General features: G+C 40.6%; 1 long non-coding RNA gene across 1 annotated transcript; it reads right to left on the reverse strand.

Annotated features, from left to right (window-relative positions):
- Positions 1-12,800: 12,800 nt before the first annotated feature.
- Positions 12,801-16,642, reverse strand: LOC118602932. Its single transcript, XR_004951024.1, has 3 exons — positions 16,522-16,642; positions 13,071-13,283; positions 12,801-12,928 (listed from the first exon to the last, which is right to left on the reverse strand). It is a non-coding gene; the product is annotated as an uncharacterized LOC118602932 (long non-coding RNA).
- Positions 16,643-19,121: the final 2,479 nt, after the last annotated feature.

Consider the following 19,121-nt stretch of genomic DNA (forward strand, 5'->3'; position numbering starts at 1 on the left):
AGAGGCTCCGCAGGTGCCTTCCCCGTCGTCAGGGCCCGCCCCGTCTCTGCGGCAGCCAATCGCTGCCGGTCCCCGGCAGCAGCCTTTTAGGAGCGGCTCCGCCCACAGCCCGCAGGTCTGTGGCCGCGGGTTGCCTCCCGGAAAGGAATCGTTTCCGTGGGTGGAGCCCGTTTCGGCTACGCGCCGCGGGCACTCCCCGCCTTCGCAGACTACTCCGTGGTGCAGTCTGGTCTTGGGTGATTTGTGCCATTGGGTTCCTCCTCTTTTCCCAGACCCTGCCCTACCATTTCCTGTTGCTGTGTTTGCCCACTCAAGTTTTTTTAATTATTTGATCACACGCAGGCACGCGCTCATGTACCCTGCTCCCTCCCACCTCACAGCCTAACTACAGTACTAAAATATTTGAAAGAGAAAAACCACCTACGATCCCACCACTGTAACACCTAATTTTATCATCTGCATACTTTTTGGTCACTATTATAAACGTATTTCCTTATTTATTAATCTGCGTCATGAAGCTGTCTACCTCCTTAAGGCTACTGTGAAAATTAAATATCAAATGTAAGGTTCTTAGAGGTACTTGGCACACGGTATGAACTTAATTTACTATTTATTATCTTGGATTACTCAAACATTTATTGAGTCCTCACTAATATGTTCTAGGCGTCTGTCCTGCAAGAGCTCTCATTTTATTGGGGGAGACTGATAGCTAGCTATTCCCAGAATGGTATTCTAATAGAAGTGTATAGAACACGACATGAGTAATGTGGGTGAGAGGCTCAAAACAGCCCTGGGCCCAACCATTATTTGGACGACATGCTAAATAAACTAGAAATAAACTAGAGGGCATTTGAAGCTACAACGGTAGATAAATATAACAAGAGAACCAGAGACAAACTTGGGAACCCCAGCATTTAAGGGACGGGACAGCAAAAGAACCAGAAAAGAAAAATGTTGCCAAAGCCAATGTAGTTTTGATTACAACACAGGGATTCTACGTTTAACATTATGTCATGTGTCTTTTTCCATGTTGATACACAATATTTTTTTCTGATTGCTTAATCTTCCATTGTCATGGTATTACCCAATTTACTTAACCATGTGTTCTTTCATCTCGCAAATACTTATTGAATGTCAGCTAAGTGCCAGACGCTCTTCTAGGTAATGAGGAAACAGCTGTAGACAAAATAGGAACATCGTTTTTCTCCCGGAGTGATTGGGGCAGAGCAGATAGACATTTGAAAAATGTTACATAAATTATTTATTATGTTAGAAACTGATTAATACTAAGAGAAAATATAAAACGGGACAGTAGGATGAGGCTTTCTGGAGTGGTAAAATTTAAAATAGTGTGGTTAATGAAGACCTCCCTGAAAAGATGAGATTTGAGTTAACAATTAAAGAAGTGAGGGAATGAGCCATGTGGACATATGGAGAAAGAACATATGAATATAGAGAATAGCCAACGAAAAGGATCCAGTGTGACTGAGAAGGAGGTGAGGTCCTGTGTGCCACTATAGAAGTTTACTCTGACTTTACTCTGAGTCATATGGGCTTATTTTGAGTCAGACAGGAAGCCACTGGAGTGTTCTGAGCAGAGGGATGACTCGATCCGATTTATGATTTGAAAAGGAGCACTTTCACTGTCACCTTGTGATTAGGAGGATAGAAGAGGGGGCACCAGTTAGAAGCTATTGCCATAATCCAGGCTTCAGGATGTGGTGACTCAGACCACAGCTGGTAGCAGTGAGGGTGGTGACAACATTTTGAGGACAAGTGGGATAGTGATTTCATTTCCTTTTGAGAGGATCACTCCGGTTGCTGAGGAAAAGGTAGGCTCTAGGTGTAAAGGCAGAAACAGAGAGCAGCCGGAGGCTACCACAGCAATCCAAGGAAAGATAGAGAGTGGTATGACCAGAGTGGGAACAGTGGGAACAGTGAGCACTCCTCCATGGTTACCATACATTATCCCCAGTTTTTCATTATTATATTTGTTCCCAATTTTTGTATCTATATGTTTCCCATCCTTTTTCTTTTGGAATATCATTTCCTTGCATAAATTCCCAGGAGCAGGAGTATCGAACCCAAGGAAATGATTATTTTCTGTCTTTTCATAGGTTCTCTCCAAAGTATTGGCCCATCCATGTGTGAGAATTAACTGTGTTTTGCCATTACCATACCATTTCTGCTGATGGAGGAGGGGATTCAGAACCCATCAAAGCAAAGTGATTTGAACTATGCTAATTCAACATCCATTTTGATCAGACCATTATGATATTGCTGTTCTATTTTTGTTCTTTGTTCCTTATTTTTTAAAAAACTTTTAAAAGTTAAAATGATGTTTATTTTAATGCATTGCAAACATACATCAAAGTTATGAACTGGGGGATGTGGATCAAGCCTATGAATTTGTATTATTACTTAGGTCAAAGCTAAGTCATAAATAGGAATTTGATTTAAAATCCCTTTAAATGTAGTTATTCCATAACTCATGTTTTCAATTACATATGTGTGTACCTTTTTTATTATTACTTTTCATAATTAACTTTAGTGTTTTATTTTTTTTTTTAAATTTTATTAGTTTCAAGTATATAGTACATTGGTTAGACATTTATATAGTTTATAAAATGATCCCCCTGGTTGCTCTTTCTCGCCTCTGGCTCTACATCTAGCCATTACATTAATATTAACTGTATTTCCTATGCTGTGTTCCCCATCTCCATGACCATCTATCAACTACTAATTTGTACGTCTTTAACCCTTCACCCCTTCATCCCAGCCCTCCAACTCCCCTCCCCTCTGGCTGTCACCAGATTGTCCTCTATATTTGTGAGTCTGTTTTTGATTAGTTTGTTCTTTTTGTTCCTTAGATTCTGCATGTAAGTGAGTTCATGTAGTATTTATCTTTCTCTGTCTGACTTATTTCACTCAGCATAATAACCTCTAGGTCCATCTATGTCGTTGCAAATGGTAGGATTTCATTTATTTAATGGCTGAATAATATTCCATTGCATATATGAATCATAACTTCTTTATCTAATTGTCTGTTGATAGGCTTTTAGGTTACTTCCATATCTTGGCTACTGTAAATTATGCTGACATGAACATAGGGGTGTGTAGAGCTTTACAAAATATTGTTTTGGTTTTCTTGGGATAAATATCCTGAAGTACAATTGCTGGGTCAAAAGGTAAATCAATTTTTAACTTTTTAAGAAACCTCCAGACTGTTTTTCAGAGTGGTTGTACCAATTTGCAATCTCACCAATAGTGTATGACGGTTCCCTTTTTTCCACATCCTCACTGACACTTGTCGTTCCTTGATTTATTGATGAGAGCCATTCTGACAGGTGTCAGATGATATCTCAATGTGGCTTTAATTTGCATTTTTCTGATGATTAGTGACCTTGAGCATCTTTTCATATATTTTTGGCCGTATTTATTTCCTCTCTGGGGAAATATGTGTTCAGGCCCTCTGCCCATTTTTTAATAGGATTATTTGTTTTGTTATTATTTAGCTTTATGAGTTCTTTATATATTTTAGATATTAACCTCTTATCAGATATAGCATAAGCGAGTATCTTCTCTCATTCAGTTGGTTGTTTTTTCGTTTTGATGGTTTCCTTGGCTGTGCAAGAACTTTTTAGTTTTATGTAGTCTCATTCGTTTATCTTTTCTTTTGTTTCCCTTGTATTTTTGTTCTTTTTAAATGAAACATTCAACCATACCAAACTATAAAGAATAATATTACAAACATCCTATGTGCATTACCAAGATTTAACAAATATTTATATTTTTCCACATTTGCTTCTGTTATGGCTTTTGCTTATCAAATGTTAGTGGCAGACGTCTCTGAGTCTTGAGACTGCTTTCATGACATTACTATACATCTGATTTTTTCCCTGTCATTGACTACTACCATTTCATTTCTCACATCTCCAATCTTCTTCTATCCTCAATATTCATTCTCTTATTTATTTATTCAACTAAAAAGTTGTGTCTGCTATGTGTCAGAAGTGGAAATTATGGAATGCGGATCGGGGTTGGGTAGGACTGAGTAAGGAGTTTAGAAACTATTAACAGCTGAAAGTTTAATATTTTGTTTTTGAGGCCATGTCTAAATGTTCCCAAGACAAATTTTCTGTGTCAAGGCAGCTGTATGTGGATGCTCTATGCCTTCGCAGAGCTAGTTCATGGCAGGCGTAGTTCCTGCTTTCTTTCTAGTGTATCATACTTCCTTCATAAGCAAACTTATTTCCTCTTCTCTGCTAAATCACAGGGTCAGACTATAATAAAGACTGAGTGTGTTTTTTTAAAAAAAGCTTTCCCATTCTCCACCTTGCGGTAATTCTACCTCCTCCCTGTCCCTTTTATCTCCACCTCAACTTCTAGGTGTACCATCTACCTTATACTATGAAATACAAGGCATCTGATAAATATACTGTGAAAAATACAGTTCAGGTGCTGAAAATATGAGGTGGCCTATCATAGTGGTTAAGAATGAGGATGTTTGGCATCTAACAGATCTGGGCTGGTATAATAGTTTTGTAGGACTGCTGTAACAAATTACTACAAGCCGAGTGGCTTAAAACAACAGAAAATTATTCTCTCACAGTTTTGAAGACTGAAATTCCAGTATGTGCAGGGCCATGCTCCCTCTGAAGGCTCTAGGGAAGAATCTGTCCTTGCTTCTTCCTAGCTTCTGGTGGTTGCCGGCAATCTTCGGCATTCCTTGGCTGTGGCAGCACAGCTTCGATCTTTGCGTCCATCTTTACATGGCCTTCTTTTCTGTTTTCCTCCTGTGTCTCTCCCTCCAAATTCTCTTCTTCTCATAGGGACACTAATCATTGGATTTAGGGCCCTCTCTAGTCCAATATGACCTTATCCTAACTTGACTACATCTGTAAAGACACTATTTTTGACTAAGTGTCTGAGGTGCCAGTGGACATGAATTTTGAGACGACACTGTTCAACTCAGTACAGTTGGATTCTAGACTTGCCAGTTATTAACTGTTTGACTTGGGAACAAATAATAAGCATTCAATAAAGATAGCTATTGTAGGAATGCAGAGGGAGGAAAGAGGAAATCATTTCTGACTGACACATCAACATGAAAGCAGTGTAGTTAAACTGGGCCAGAGAATTTTAATAGGTGGAGCTTTAACTGCAGTTTAAGGATTTATTCTAAAACTTCCTGCCATACACCAGGTGGTGTACTGAGCAACGAATTGTATTCCAAGTGATTGTGAATTATAAATTTCTTGTAAATAGTTGGGGGAAAAAGCAGCCAGCTCTGAGACAGACACTCCTGTTTGTTCTTTTTTTAATCTATCAAATTATTCATTAAATTTTTTTTGTCTTTATTAAAATATAATAAGCAATTAGTTGCTTATATTTACACTGTACAAGTCAATGAGTTTTTTTTTCCACTTATACTTGAATTACAATAATATACCAGTTTCAGTTGTATAGCATAGTGATCAGAGATCCACATAATTCACAAAGTCATCACCTACCCCACTCCTGAGTTTTAATGGTAATACAAATGAGATAAAATTCAGACATTTCAACTCAGGGATTCTGTGAAGACTCCAGGTGGTCCTGATCCCAGGAGTGACTCCCAGTTCTGGAGGAAAGGACCAAGAGGATCTGGGTAGTATGGGCCTGAACAAACTCTATGAGGACATTCACAAGTGTACCCTAAGACTAGGACATTGTTGGTGCTGATGAGGACCCTGAGAGTAGAGGTGTTCCCTCTGCCTGCCTGCTAGAAGACTGTTGGTTTGGAGAGTGAGGACAGGAATTCGATATTAGGCTTGCATGTTTATGGGACAAGTACCTTGAATATAATTGTGGGAAGCAATATACTATATTCTAGCAGGGAAATCTCAAGGGAAAGTCTAGATCTTCTAGTTGTACAACTGTCTGGAAGAAATAATCACTAGTAATGTATTTCATACTCACTTTGAGCCAAGCATGTTACATCTGCTGTTGTAATTTAATCCCCACAACAGTTCTTTCAGGTAGGCTTTGTTATTTCCGCTTTATAAATAAATCTGAGACTTAGAAAATATGATTTGCCCAAAGCCACACCTCTACCAAGTAGCAGAATCGGGATTCCAACTCAGCTCTGTCTGATAACAAGGCCAGCCTCTTAATTACTAGCAATAGAGTGAGCTAACTGCTTCAGGGTATAGTGATTCAGAGGAGCTAGGATTCTCGAACCTACCCTGGGGCAAGGCAAGAGGCACAAAAATGAGCATTTGGGTCTGTTCTCAGTCCCTGAGGTGGGAAAAAGCAAAGCCATGGAACTTCCCAACTCGTTAAATGCAAAAGAGAACATTCTAAGATTGCAGGAAAGGGAGCTCTGAGGCTCTTGATGGACCCTGAACCACAACCTCATAAGAGCATCCTGCAGAGGTGGAAGAGGCCAAAGTGTGTACTTCCCTGCCTAGCACCTCCAGGCCTAGTGATGTAAGTGATGGGGCAAGACTCTGAAGGTAGCATCAACATAATTAAGTGGAAGCCAAAGCTCAGGAACATAGTAAGAGGACTTCTTAGTCTATATATAGCGAAGTTTTGCTCTCTTCTGGTGAATGAAGAGGTGGTAACAAAACACCATCCCATGAGTTCAGACGTTTGTGTTTCTTTCAGATGTCATCTCAGGGTATAGAAGGAATCCTGCGAATGAGAATGCCTGCTCCTGCTGAAAGTCTATGAGGCATTATGTCCAAAAGTGAGGGGAGCTGAAAACCAGGCATGGTTAAATAATACAAGTCACAGAAGGAGGGAGAAGGTGAAACTTGCAAATTCTAGGTTGGGCTCCATCGAAAGCATAATTTTGGAAGGAATATCGAAGGGGTAGTTTCTGGGTGCCTCTCTTGGAAGGGTGGGGTGACCACTGAGAGGCAGCATGGCTTCCCTCAAAATCACTCATTTCCCTTCCCATTGGCCATGGTTAGAATTAGTGGTTCTCAGTCCGGGCTGAATCACCTGGGTGCTGATATCTAGGTCTCATTGCAGAACAATTTTTAAAAATCTGTGGAAGCCCGAACAGTGGTAGGGTTTTTTTTTTTTTCCTAACAGTTTTATAGAGATATAATTCACATACTATACAATTCACTTATTAAAAGTATATAATTCATCTACAGCCATGCTTCCTGAACAAGCTTGATTCTGTCTGATCTTGGAAGCTAAGCAGGGTTGGATCTGGTTAGTACTTGGATGGGAGACAACTTAGGAAGATCAGGTGCTCTAGGCGTAAAAAATAAATTAAAAAACATAAGGGATTTTAAGCTGAAAAGGTCCTTGCAATCTGTGAGGTCAACCAAGGGTTGCCTTGCCTAAAAAATAATAAAGTGGACAATTCAATGGTTTTTATTATATTAGCAGAGTTGCACAACCACAATCAATTTTAGAATATTTCATCATTCCTAAAAAGAAACTCTGTACTCTTTAGCCTTCACCCTCACTCCCCCCATTTTTCCTAGCCCTAGGCAACCATTCATTCACTTTCAAATAGATTTGCATATTCTGGACCTTTACTAAAAATGGAATAATATATAACCTTTTGTGCTTGGCTTCTTTTACTTTCTATAATGTTTTCAAGGTTCATCCATGTTGTAGCAGGAATCAGTACTTTGTTCCTTTTTTACGGCTGAATAATATTCTATTGTATGGCTACACCACATTTTGTTTATGCATTCATAAATTGATGAACATTTGAATTATTTACACTTTTTAGCTACTATGAATAATGCTATTATTATGAACATTTTTGTAACATGCTATTGTGTGAATGTATGTTTTTATTTCTCCTGGGGATAGCCTGGGGTGGAACTGCTGAGTCACAGGGTAATTCTATGTTTAACTTTTTGAAGAATAGTAACAGTTCTGAAAAATTCCCAGTTGATTCTAATAATATCATTAGAATCACAGTCAAGGCTGAAAACTAATGATCCCAACAGAATAACGAAACAGAAGGACACACTCTGATAGCTTCAAAGGTGACATTTCATAATCTTTGGGGATCCCTGTGGAACAATGAGGTTGGTTCATAGATGATTTTCCAGCTGTACCCAAGATACTAGTGATTGCTGTTAACATGCAGGGAAATGTGCCTTAGCATCTTTTTCTTAATTCCATTCAATTTAACATTTATCCTAATGAGTTTGGGGGATGAGTATCTGGAGCAACAACTTTCATACTTTTTTCTAACTGTGCAATCTTTTATTCCAATGTGGAAGCTGAAACTGATAAAGGTGGAGTTACTCTAGGGACCACTGAGAAGAGGGTGGGTTCTCAAGACCCTGTTTGCTGGGCCTGTAGACACTTTTCTCTTCTAGTCACCCAGCCCCACCCCTTCTGAGCCCTTCCTCACAAGACCCAGGGATTTCTAGAGCATCATTTGAAAATCAGTGATCCAGAAGATATTTTTAAAATTAATGCATGGATAACCCAAACCTGAGAACATAAAATACATTTAATGACAGACTCAAGGTCAACATGAACTGTAATAGGGATCGATATAAAGTAAACAAAACCAAATCCAAACTGAACTTCTCTAGAGTAGGTTATCTTGAGAAGTAAAAAGTTTTCTTTCTTGCAAGGTATTTAGGCATATCCCAGGCGGCTTTTTCTATGAAGAAAACATAGAAGAGGATTCAAAACCAGAGGTAGTTGGCCTAAGTGATTTCGACAGTGGTCACAACTCTAAGCCTTTGGGCAACTAACTGCAGACTGCCAGAGCCACCTGTATCTTGAAGATCTCTGCTAGACTGGGGAAGGGCTTGGCTTGCAGGATAGGAAGCTGCTTTTCTCCTTTCTCTTCCTTCTGATTTTCTTAATCCAGTTTCACTGGGGTTTTGGCTTAAAAAGGGCTGGCAGTGATTGCACGGCATATCCGATCTACTATTGTTATTATTTAATATTTAATCTACTATTCTCCAACTAGATTACTACTGCAGTAAGGCTAGCATTTTATCTGCTTTTTTAGTGCTGCTCCTAGAAGAGTTCCTGGCATGTAGTAGTGTTGTAAACTGAATGTTTGTGTCTCCCCCAACTTCCTATGATGAAATTCTAAATTTCAGTGCGATGGTATTAGGAGATGGGGCCTTTGGGATGTGATTAGGTGAAGAAGGCGAAGCCCTCGTGAATGGGATGAGTGCCCTTATAAAAAGAGGCTCCAGAGAGCTCCCTTGCTTCTTTTTCTGCCTTATGAAGATATATATGTATAACGAGAGTCAGCAGTCTGCCATCTAGAGGAGGGTCCTCACCAGAACCAGACTATGCTGACACCCTAATCTCAGACTCACAGCTTCTAGAATGGTGAGGAATAAAATTCTGTTGTTTGTAAGCCATCCAGTCTGTGGTTATTTGTTATAGCAGCCCAAATGGACTAAGACAGTAGGTGTACAATAAATACATGAATGACTGACCAACTAGATAAAAGCTATTCAACAGGTGTCAGTTAAGCAAGATGAATATTTTCTAGAGACCTGCTGACAAACACTGTGCCAATAGTTAATGATGCTGTATTATATACCTAAAAATTTGTTAGGAGGGTAGATTTCACATTAAGTGATCTTACCCAATAAAATAAAATGAAATAGAATGAAATGTCATTTTTAACTTTTTTATGTCAGCATACCTTTTCCATTACCCCCATCCAATCCTTTATGGTTTCTCTCAGCAGTCATTCTTACTTCTATGACACACCAGGATGCAGCTAATGGAGAACTCAGTGTTCTATAATTCTTCCCGGTCTTAGCTCTAACCCACCGCCCTAACCCATTCCTTGCCCATCCTCCATTCTGGCCTCCTTCTTTGTGGTTTCTGATTCACATCTCATCCTCTGGTTTTCAACCTTACGTCACTTAAACTTGAGTTAATCCTTTATCACTTACTGTTCAAGTTCAAGCAAGTTTCCTAACTGTTCTGTGCCCCAGGTTTCTCATCCACCCAGGAAAAAAGCTTAAATATGTAATGAAGAATAAAGATAGAATATTGAGAAATACTAACATATAAAGGCTCAGACATAGCAACATCTTATCTTATAGATTGATTGAATGCATGTAAAGTGCTTAGTCTCTTACATATATCATTCAGGCAATAAATGTTAGTAATTATCACTTTTATTATTTTGAGACTTATTGTCTTTATTAGGATGAGTTACATCTTTCAGAGCTGATGCTCATCAGCACTTTGTTGATGATGACCTCGATTCTCCTTGGCCACAATGCAGTTTCTTCCCTCAACTCTGCTGCCTTGAGGAAACTCAGCCCTTAGGTTTCCTCCCTAGATGTTAATTCCCTCTGGGCAGCACCCACACCCTGTTACTTACCTTCAAAGCAGAAAGAAAACTCTGTACTACTGAAGAATAACAGTTGATTCTGCATTTTTGGTTGGGTATTGTGCACCTAGTTGAGCTAGTTGCCTGTTCTTGAAACTGCTTCGTGCCAGGTCTAAAAACTCAAAAACGACCACTTGTGATGATCTGGGTTGCAGTCAAAATTAGTTTAGTTCTATCAGCCACCAGCAGTCTCTTAGAATCTTTGCTGCTTATTTCAACTGCAGGTAGTTCCAATAGCAGTGGAAAATGCAACAACCTTTTTACAATTGGAATAGCATTTTGCCCTTGTTTTGAGAGAAAAAATAATTCCATTGTGCTTTTTCTAGGCTTTCTGTTGTCTTCAAGCCTCTGACTCACAATCCCCAGGCTTCAAAGCCTAAGTCCTTTCCTTTCTGCTCAGAAAGGCAATTTGATCTCTATCTTCTAACAAACTTTATCATTTACTGAGGCTTTTATGGCTTATGATCTCTCCCCTCCTCTAATGTAAACTCCATAAAGGCAGAAGTCTTTTATTTTATGATATATTCAAGGTTTTTGTAACAGTGCTCAGTTTATAGCAGTACTAAATAAATATTTATTGAAATGGAATAAACAAAGAAAACTTTGTTTTGAATGCTACAGAAAATTCAAGTAGAATAAGAACAGAGAGAGAGCCCCTGGTTTTAAAATAGGAGGTCATTCTCGATATTAGAGTGAGTAATTTCAGAAGAGTGTGCTGTGTAAGCCAAAATGAAATGTTGTTATTTTAAATTCAATTTTTGGAAAAGCTCATGAAGGCACATAGTTTCAAGAGGTAAGGAAATAAAGCTGCAAGGTTAGACTAGTTTTCTGTATGATAATTTTTTCATTTATTTTTACTGGCTCCTGGAAATTGAAATATATTGGTCTTTATTTGATGGGGATGATGACTTGAGAAAAAAACGTGCCTGAAATATAAAGCTAAATTCTCAACGGGCCATTCTACTCTACCTCAGACAATTGGAGACAAAATACAAATACGAAGACAGGAATTTCCATTTTCATTAGATAAATATATAACAAAAGATTTTGTTAATATATGCGAACATTTCTGGATCATGTTTCTTCTAGGAATATCTTAGTGCTCACTCATATATTATTGCTCTCTCGGCTTTGCTTCACATCCTAATAGAGCTGTTTCATGTGTTAAGCATTGTTTGACATTATTGTAAGTCATGCCCAGATTCCTATAAGCATGTGCTTCTTTTAGGGAGATTTATAAACAATGCGAGTAAATCTTTATCTCAACCAGCCATTGTTTTTCTTAGTTGCTCACAGAGGCGCAGATGGAGGATTCTCTGAAGTCATCATGACTGAAACAGCAGATTAGGACTGAATTCACATGCCATCCAGGTGTCATGACTTTACGACTCTTGCCTATGAATTTAAAATTTCTTTTAAGAATAAAATTCGGTAGTTTGTACACCTTCCTTTTGGTTTTGTGGCTGGAAGCTGTTCCCTGGCCTATCTGGTTTGGTGGCTGGAAACTGTCCCATGGCTTGTCTGGGGGTGCCCTGGGCCATTTTGCGTGAAAGCAAGTGGGTTCCTTGTGTTCCTCTCCCCCAGCTTCCTTGTCAGTCAGTCACACTGTTGCTGGTGACCCTTGTGAAATTGCCCCTCTGCTTGGCACGGCTATCTCTATGGGCACTGTAACTGCTACTACCATTTAGGTCTCAAGGAAGGGAGCTGTTCTGTCCTTTGCTATTCAGGCTCAAGAATGGACTCTTCTCCTAGGCCATCACAGTAGAGAACACACCTTATTGTTCTTTTACCATTTATTTACTCCATGTAAAAATAATAGAAGGAAAGTTTCAATCTGAGAATAATTTAACAACTAACATGAGATGTGGCTAGGCTTAGAGCTTACAGGCTTAGATCTATCATGTTTTAGGTGTGCTGCCCAGAAGCTGACTCAGAGGCACTGATTTGAGCAAGTAGTTCATTTGGCAGATAATCCCAGGAAGCATCAGTAAGAGAGTGGATAAGTCTTTAGGGAAGAGAAGAAGTCTAGATAGCGTGCACGGATAAGATTACCATTCAATCCGATTAGGAATCTTTGAGAGACAATAGAGAACTGCCCTCACCAAGATGATAACCACTAGCAACACATGGCTGCAGAGTATTTGAAATGTGGCTAATTGGAAATGAGGTCTGCTCTAAATGTAAGTTACACATAGAATTTTTAACACTTAGCACACAAAAATGTAAAATATCTAACTGATAATTTTTATACTGATTACATATTGTCATGGTAATATCTTAGATATATGGGATTAAACAAAATATATTATTAAAATTCATTTCACCAGTTCCTTTTACTTTTTAAAATGTGATTACTAGAAATTGTAAAATTACACATGTGAATCACATTATATTTCTACGAGACAGTGTTCATGTAAAAGATGCCTCAGAATTGTCTTACCTGAGAACTGAAGAAAGTTGGTGGATTTATCCACCTGCTCCAAATCATCACTGGCCAAACACTTTCTTGGGGGTGCTAACTCCTTGGTACTTCTGGCTGCCACGTGCAAAGCAGAATGTGCTTTTGAGTTGGAGAGGGCCCTAGGCAAGGAGTCAGTAAGAAGTGGTGGATGCCAAGGCATTTTTGGGGGGCACACACAGTGCTCGGTACACGCTCTCATTCCTATCTTCCATAGCAAAGGCCATCCTAATCAACAAACTCGAACTTCAAGGGAACACATACCTTCATTGCTAGAGGTGAGGTCTGGCATGCTGGTCTTCAAAAGACAAAAGAATGCAAAGCTTAATATCAATACATTTTCCAAAATCTGGTTTCCTCATTCAGTTTTTCAACAAGACATCGACAGCTCATCCCAACTTGTGCAGGACCAATCCAAGTCCAGCTACTTTTACTGCTTTCTCCTCCATGTAAGTTCCACATGTTTGTCTTGCAGCCCTGCAAGAAACCATGTCAAGAATACACGTCCACAATAATAAGCCTTACATTATGGGTGCAATGCCTAATCCAAATGGAATGGAATAATATTTTAAAGAATTATTTCTGTGTTCTCATACTGCCCCTCCCCCCCACCCAACCCTCACAACCCTTCCAACTCTGAGCACACTGATTTTCTTCACTTGCACTGGAAGATCTTTCTCCCAGCTCAGAAAACTAGATATGAGTCATCCACTGCTTTAAGGGAAGGATGTCACTCTTGAACCAAAGAATAAAGGAGGCAAATTTGTAGCATTGAAGTTCAAAAGTCACGGGTGCAAGTGTAGGACTGAAAGAGCCGGATGTATAACTGCCTGATTGCAAAGCAAGCCCTATCTCCCAGACTAAAGATTCCACAGGCTGGGGGATGGGGAGAAAGAAAGAACCTCAAGGACAGAAAGAAAGACAGCTGTGCTTCACTGGAACATGGCCCGTGGCCCATCAGCTCATACTCCTAGAGACTTTCACCTGTCCTAGAGACCTAGATTAGATGTCCTGTTCACCAAGGGCGAGGATGGCCTGTGGGCTGCAGCTCTATGATGATTAGCTAGGTCCAAAGACAACTACCTGTGCCCCAGGATTTTGTTCCGCTCTCTGCCACACCCATTCCGTGTGCAAAGACCCCTTCCAACAGATCAGCACACTTAAAAGCTCCAGGGTTAAAGTCTTGGTCACCTAGAGGGTCTTCATGGAGTAAGACCTGGGTAAGTAGTACCGCGGGACACGAGAGAATTGGTCCTAACAAGTCAGGACAGTGGTGGACGCACACCTGCATTACACTTCTTAGGGTAGGAGTATTTCTCCAAAGGAAATGTTATCTCTGGAAATCTGTCCACAGTTATGACAAATCTTACATTAATGTGCAACTTCTTTCCTTGAAGCGACCTTGTTTTAACCCTCACCTCCACCCCACCCTAGTCTATTAAATAGGCTTCCCGTGGCAGAGAAGCATTTTGCTCAAAGGTAAATCAATTGAAAAGTATCCAGTGTTCAAAAAGCCCAGAGTGTGATCTCACCTAGTGTCTTCTCGTATCACATATACTTGGACTACCTAACCAGAAAACCATTTGAATGAGTCAGACATAGTCAGTGAGAGAGGCATAAGGCTGTGTGAGCTGGCCTCATAATTACCCATGCAAAGGTATGTTTCGTGTGGACTCAGCATACACCGTCTTGTTTTGTTGAGGTGGTTTGACTCAGTGGGTACATTACAGCAGTTGTTTTTTCACGCCCCAAAATTGATTAAAGAGGAAAGTAGAAAGCTGCCCATGGGAGTTCTGTAACATTTGGCTTCCTTAGGCTAATTTTGGGCAGCACATGTTTCTCTGTCATTGACTTGTGATTGCTGCTTTAGATCTGCTAACACTGGAAACAAGTGTTCAGTGCCCTATGGATCCAGCAAATATTTCAGAAGGCAGCCTTTTATACTATATGCTTCCAGTGCTAGGTGATTGATTGTGGGTTAATGATAGAGAAGACAAATAGAAAATATCTGAAATATTTGAAAAGAAATGACAATAAATCGCTTCTCAGATATTTTTACAGTCTGGGGTACACCATCTGTTGACCAAGGTAAAGATGGTGAATGTTTTTGGAGTGATCCCAAGCCATATACGCCCTTCTCTGAACCCTGCACCAGTTGCCACACCCATACAACATGGCCCCATCCCCCATAACTGATTGGAAGGGATGTGGGCACCCAAGCTGGATCCATCGGATTTTCCCCTGTGGAATTGGGAAAAAGGCATCTGAGCCTCCTGAGCAGCCATATTTGGCTCCTGTGTACAGATCTGCAGTGAGAGCAGAGAAGGAAGCAGATGCACAGAATATAGGAGAGATGAGGATGGTGTGGCCAGACAGACAGCAGCATTGTAGCCTCTGGCCCCTGGCTTTCCAGGTCTGTGCCAAGCCCTCCAGAGGCCTCATTATGCTACCTATTCATGGGTGCCATGATGTATCTAAAATAAACCCTCCTCTCTGCTTAAATGCCTGAGTGTCTGTGCAAACCATGTCCCCATTATTTTAACAGAAACTCAGACTGTTTTTACTGCATACAGACAGCGTGACTGGAACTGTATGTAGGACGGCTCTGCATCTCTGGATCACCGCATTCCTTACAGCAGGGGTCTCCAACCCATGGGCTGTGGACTGGTACTGGTCTGTAGTCTCTTAGGAACCAGGCCACACAACAGGGAGTGAGTTGCAGGCAAGTGAGAGAAGCTTTATCTATATTTTCGGCTGCTCCCCAGCGCTAGCATCCCTGCCTCAGCTCCACCTCAGATCATCAGGCTTTAGATCCTCATAGGAGCACCGGCATTCTTTCTTCACATCTTGAAGGAGAAATAGGTCAAAACATTGCTCGCTTCCCTCACCTGTTCTCCCACTAAAGACGCCTTCTGGACCCTGAAGTCCACATGAAAAAGCCAGGAGGCAGGTGAGCAAAGGGCAGAACAGCTTCTCTTTTCTCTGTGTAGGTTCTCACCACTCTACATTTTAAAGTTGATTAAATAAGGCATAGGTGAGAAAGGATACACTACCTTTTTTCCTGTCTCTTTTTCTCCATTTACTCATTCAATTGAAACTTGTAAGGCACTTACCACAGACCAGGCACTAGTTGAGATACTAGAGATATAGTACCTCCTTGAGCTTATATTATAGTGTAGGGAGACAGGCAATAAATAAACGTCCAGCTGAAATGATTTCAGATCGCGAGGACCCATGAAGCAGACAAAACAGGGATGGAGGATAGAGAGTGATTGTGCATATGCATACATGCGTGCCAGTGTGTTGGCTCCTTCAGGAAGAAAGTCAGGAAAGGATACTCTGAGGCGGTGATGTTGGGTGGACACAGGAATAACAGAGAGAGGAGAAGCTGGTCATGGGAACTTGTGTGGGAACAGCTTTTTAGGAAGAAGTAGTAATATGTTTCAGGGTGCTGGGACCCTGTCCCTCCCCTCTGACCTCCCTCACTTCTTTCCTTTTCTTTGCCTTTCCTCAACTATTAACTGAGGTCCCACTAGGACTCGGGGAGCTAGCTGGAACAGATCAAAAGAATAGGACAGAGTTTTGCCTTAGAGGAATTCACCGAGTAGGTAAGGAGAGAGACAGAGGAGCAAGTCATTAAAATACAGGGCTATGTATGGATCAGAAGTATAAAGTGCTATTGAGATGATGGGAGCACAAGGGAGGCTGCAACTACCTGCCGGTTTCTCTTGAACACCTGCCAGCACCTGGGTCCTCGAAGGAGAAGGCTGAGCCTCTGAAGAATCAGAAAGTTCAGTTTCTTCTTAATGTAATGCTCTTTACCTTAATGCCTGCGAAACAGAGTGAGAAGTTTATTAGAACAATCCAGCAAAGCACACACACCAAACACTAACAGGGAAACCCAGTAGAAAACTGGAATTGATTCAAGTTGCTGAGAAAACAGGAAAGGTGACATTTATTTGCTGACACTAAACACACACACACACACACACACACACACACACACACACACACACACACACTGCTCAGGGAAGGACCTCTGGGGGGAAAGGGAGAAATTGGCAATCATCCCTGAAAATGTGTAATCCAAGAACGGAAATTTTACAGAACAAGGAAAAAAAAACCTTAACATAACACAGGGTCAGAGTGAACTCTTAGTACTTATGTAACTGATTGACGGTTTAAAGGAAATGGTGTATTTACTTAATAGTGTGACTCATTTAAATGGAACAGACTTTAAAAAGCCCACAATGATAAGGTTTTCCATTTATTGTTGTGGGTTCATGGGACACTTAATGACACTGAAGTCCAAAAACAGGGAAACTGCCAACAGAATGTGTCTGTGCAAAGACAAAAGAGGGAAAGGTTGTACTGTTTAAATAGTTCCAGAGGAAATGCTAACTCAGGCCATGCTGTTCTGCGTGTCCTCAGACTACAGCTGTTGGTGAGTAGGTGTTGGATGTTAGGTAAACGGAAGAAGTGACTGTAGTGGTGGGAGGTGTGAATGCCAGAGCGCAGCTTGGGTTTGCGGTAAACACCAGAAAGAGCATGGAATAGAGGTGTTTTAATTACCGTGTCAGAACAGAATTGATTATAGGGTAACCAGATGTCCCTCTTAAAGGAAATTGTCATTCTATAAACATTCACCTCAAGAAGACTTTAAGAGAAAAGACTTGGCTAGGACTGGTTTAGCAACGTTACTTCTTCTTGGTGAATTTGGTATGAAAAACTGGGAGCTTGGCTCAGTGCCTCGTTTTTCCTGCTTGAGAGCAGGCCGATCTGCTGTGAGCACATGTTCTCCTCAGCTCCTCGGGGGCAGGATCTGTCTCTGCAGGGCGAGGCTAGCTGTGGTTTAGCACTACCTTGAAAGCATCGTACCTAAAGCTGAGGTTCCATTTGCCAATAGGCACAATTTAGATCTTCTAACCTAAACTTTATCAGCAATAAATGCAATACTTTGGCTTCTAACTACTTGGTCTTTTGTCTTATTTCTGAATAGTTTCAGAACTCAAGCTGGGAAGCAAAACATCATTACACACCACACAGGAACCTGGGACAGGGCACCTCAAAGATTCCTCTAGAGCTTCAGTCAGAAGCCCATGCACCTGCCACTCTGGAGAGATGAGTCTTATATGTTAGAATAAAGGACACACTCAGTGGTTTCTGATCTGATCCCCAAATCAAAAGTCACAAGGACACTCTGCGTGCCGGGTGTGACTTGGTAGTTGAGCCACTTCTTACTTGAGCGAGTTTAGGTAGCGTGCTGCAGAGAACAGCTCTCAGGAGAACAATATTCCTGTTTCAGCCATGCTGGGAGGCCAGCTAGGTTTTAAAAATACCACTAATTCCCTTACGGGTTGGAATGTGCACGGACACCAAAACAATGACAACAAAAAAGCAAACAAGCAAACAAACAAAAAGCTCTTCAAAACAAAACCAACAAATAAACCCCTATATAAATAAAACTAGCACTTTAACTGATGGTGTGTGACATATATAGGCTAGTTTGGGTACTGAAAAATAAAACAATATAACATAAGTTCTGTAGGGCACCTTACAGTTAACAAACCACTTTAGATACACCCATTTATGTGAAAGGATGAAAAGAGGAAGAAAAATGGGAAGAATGGAGGGGGCCAGAGACATGGGGTGAGTTAGACCAGATTGTGGGCAGATTTGCCTGGGACCACCATGTACAGTTGTACTTGGCTATGTACTTGCTCATTCATTTATAGTGGTCTCAGAGATATCTGCCAGGTTAGAAAGATCGTAGACTTATGATACTATTGTCTTTTATATCTCTAACTACATCAGATTCCAGAAATAACTTATACAACTAAGTGAGGCAACAATTCTGCCATTCAGAAAGTCACATGACCCAAGTCTCATGTGCAGGGCCCTGAAAGTCTTTCTGGGCCAGTAGTGGGACTCCTCTTTATCAGGCTTGCACACCAGAGCTAGATTTCCCCATAGATGTCCATATAATGCTTTCTAGGGACAGGCCTGACTAGGATGGAAGAAAAGTTATGTTTACTGAGGACCTTCAATGTATCACAAATAGAACAGAAACATGCATATTATCCCCTGAAATTCTCTTAGTGACCTATATGGTAGGTGTACACTATTTTATAAATGAAGCATTTGAGACTCACAGAGGCTAACTGACTTATCCAATGTAACCATGGCATCAAATAACATCTGAAATCTCTAGGAAGAGCTGGGCAAATATTAAGATTAATGAAAGGAGTGCTTGCTAAAGACAGGGATGGGATAGGTAGATAGAAATATGCAGATATATGAAATGTGATGTTATAC

Source organism: Rousettus aegyptiacus, unplaced genomic scaffold (genome assembly GCF_014176215.1).
Source record: "Rousettus aegyptiacus isolate mRouAeg1 unplaced genomic scaffold, mRouAeg1.p scaffold_m13_p_1, whole genome shotgun sequence".
NCBI lineage: Eukaryota > Metazoa > Chordata > Mammalia > Chiroptera > Pteropodidae > Rousettus > Rousettus aegyptiacus.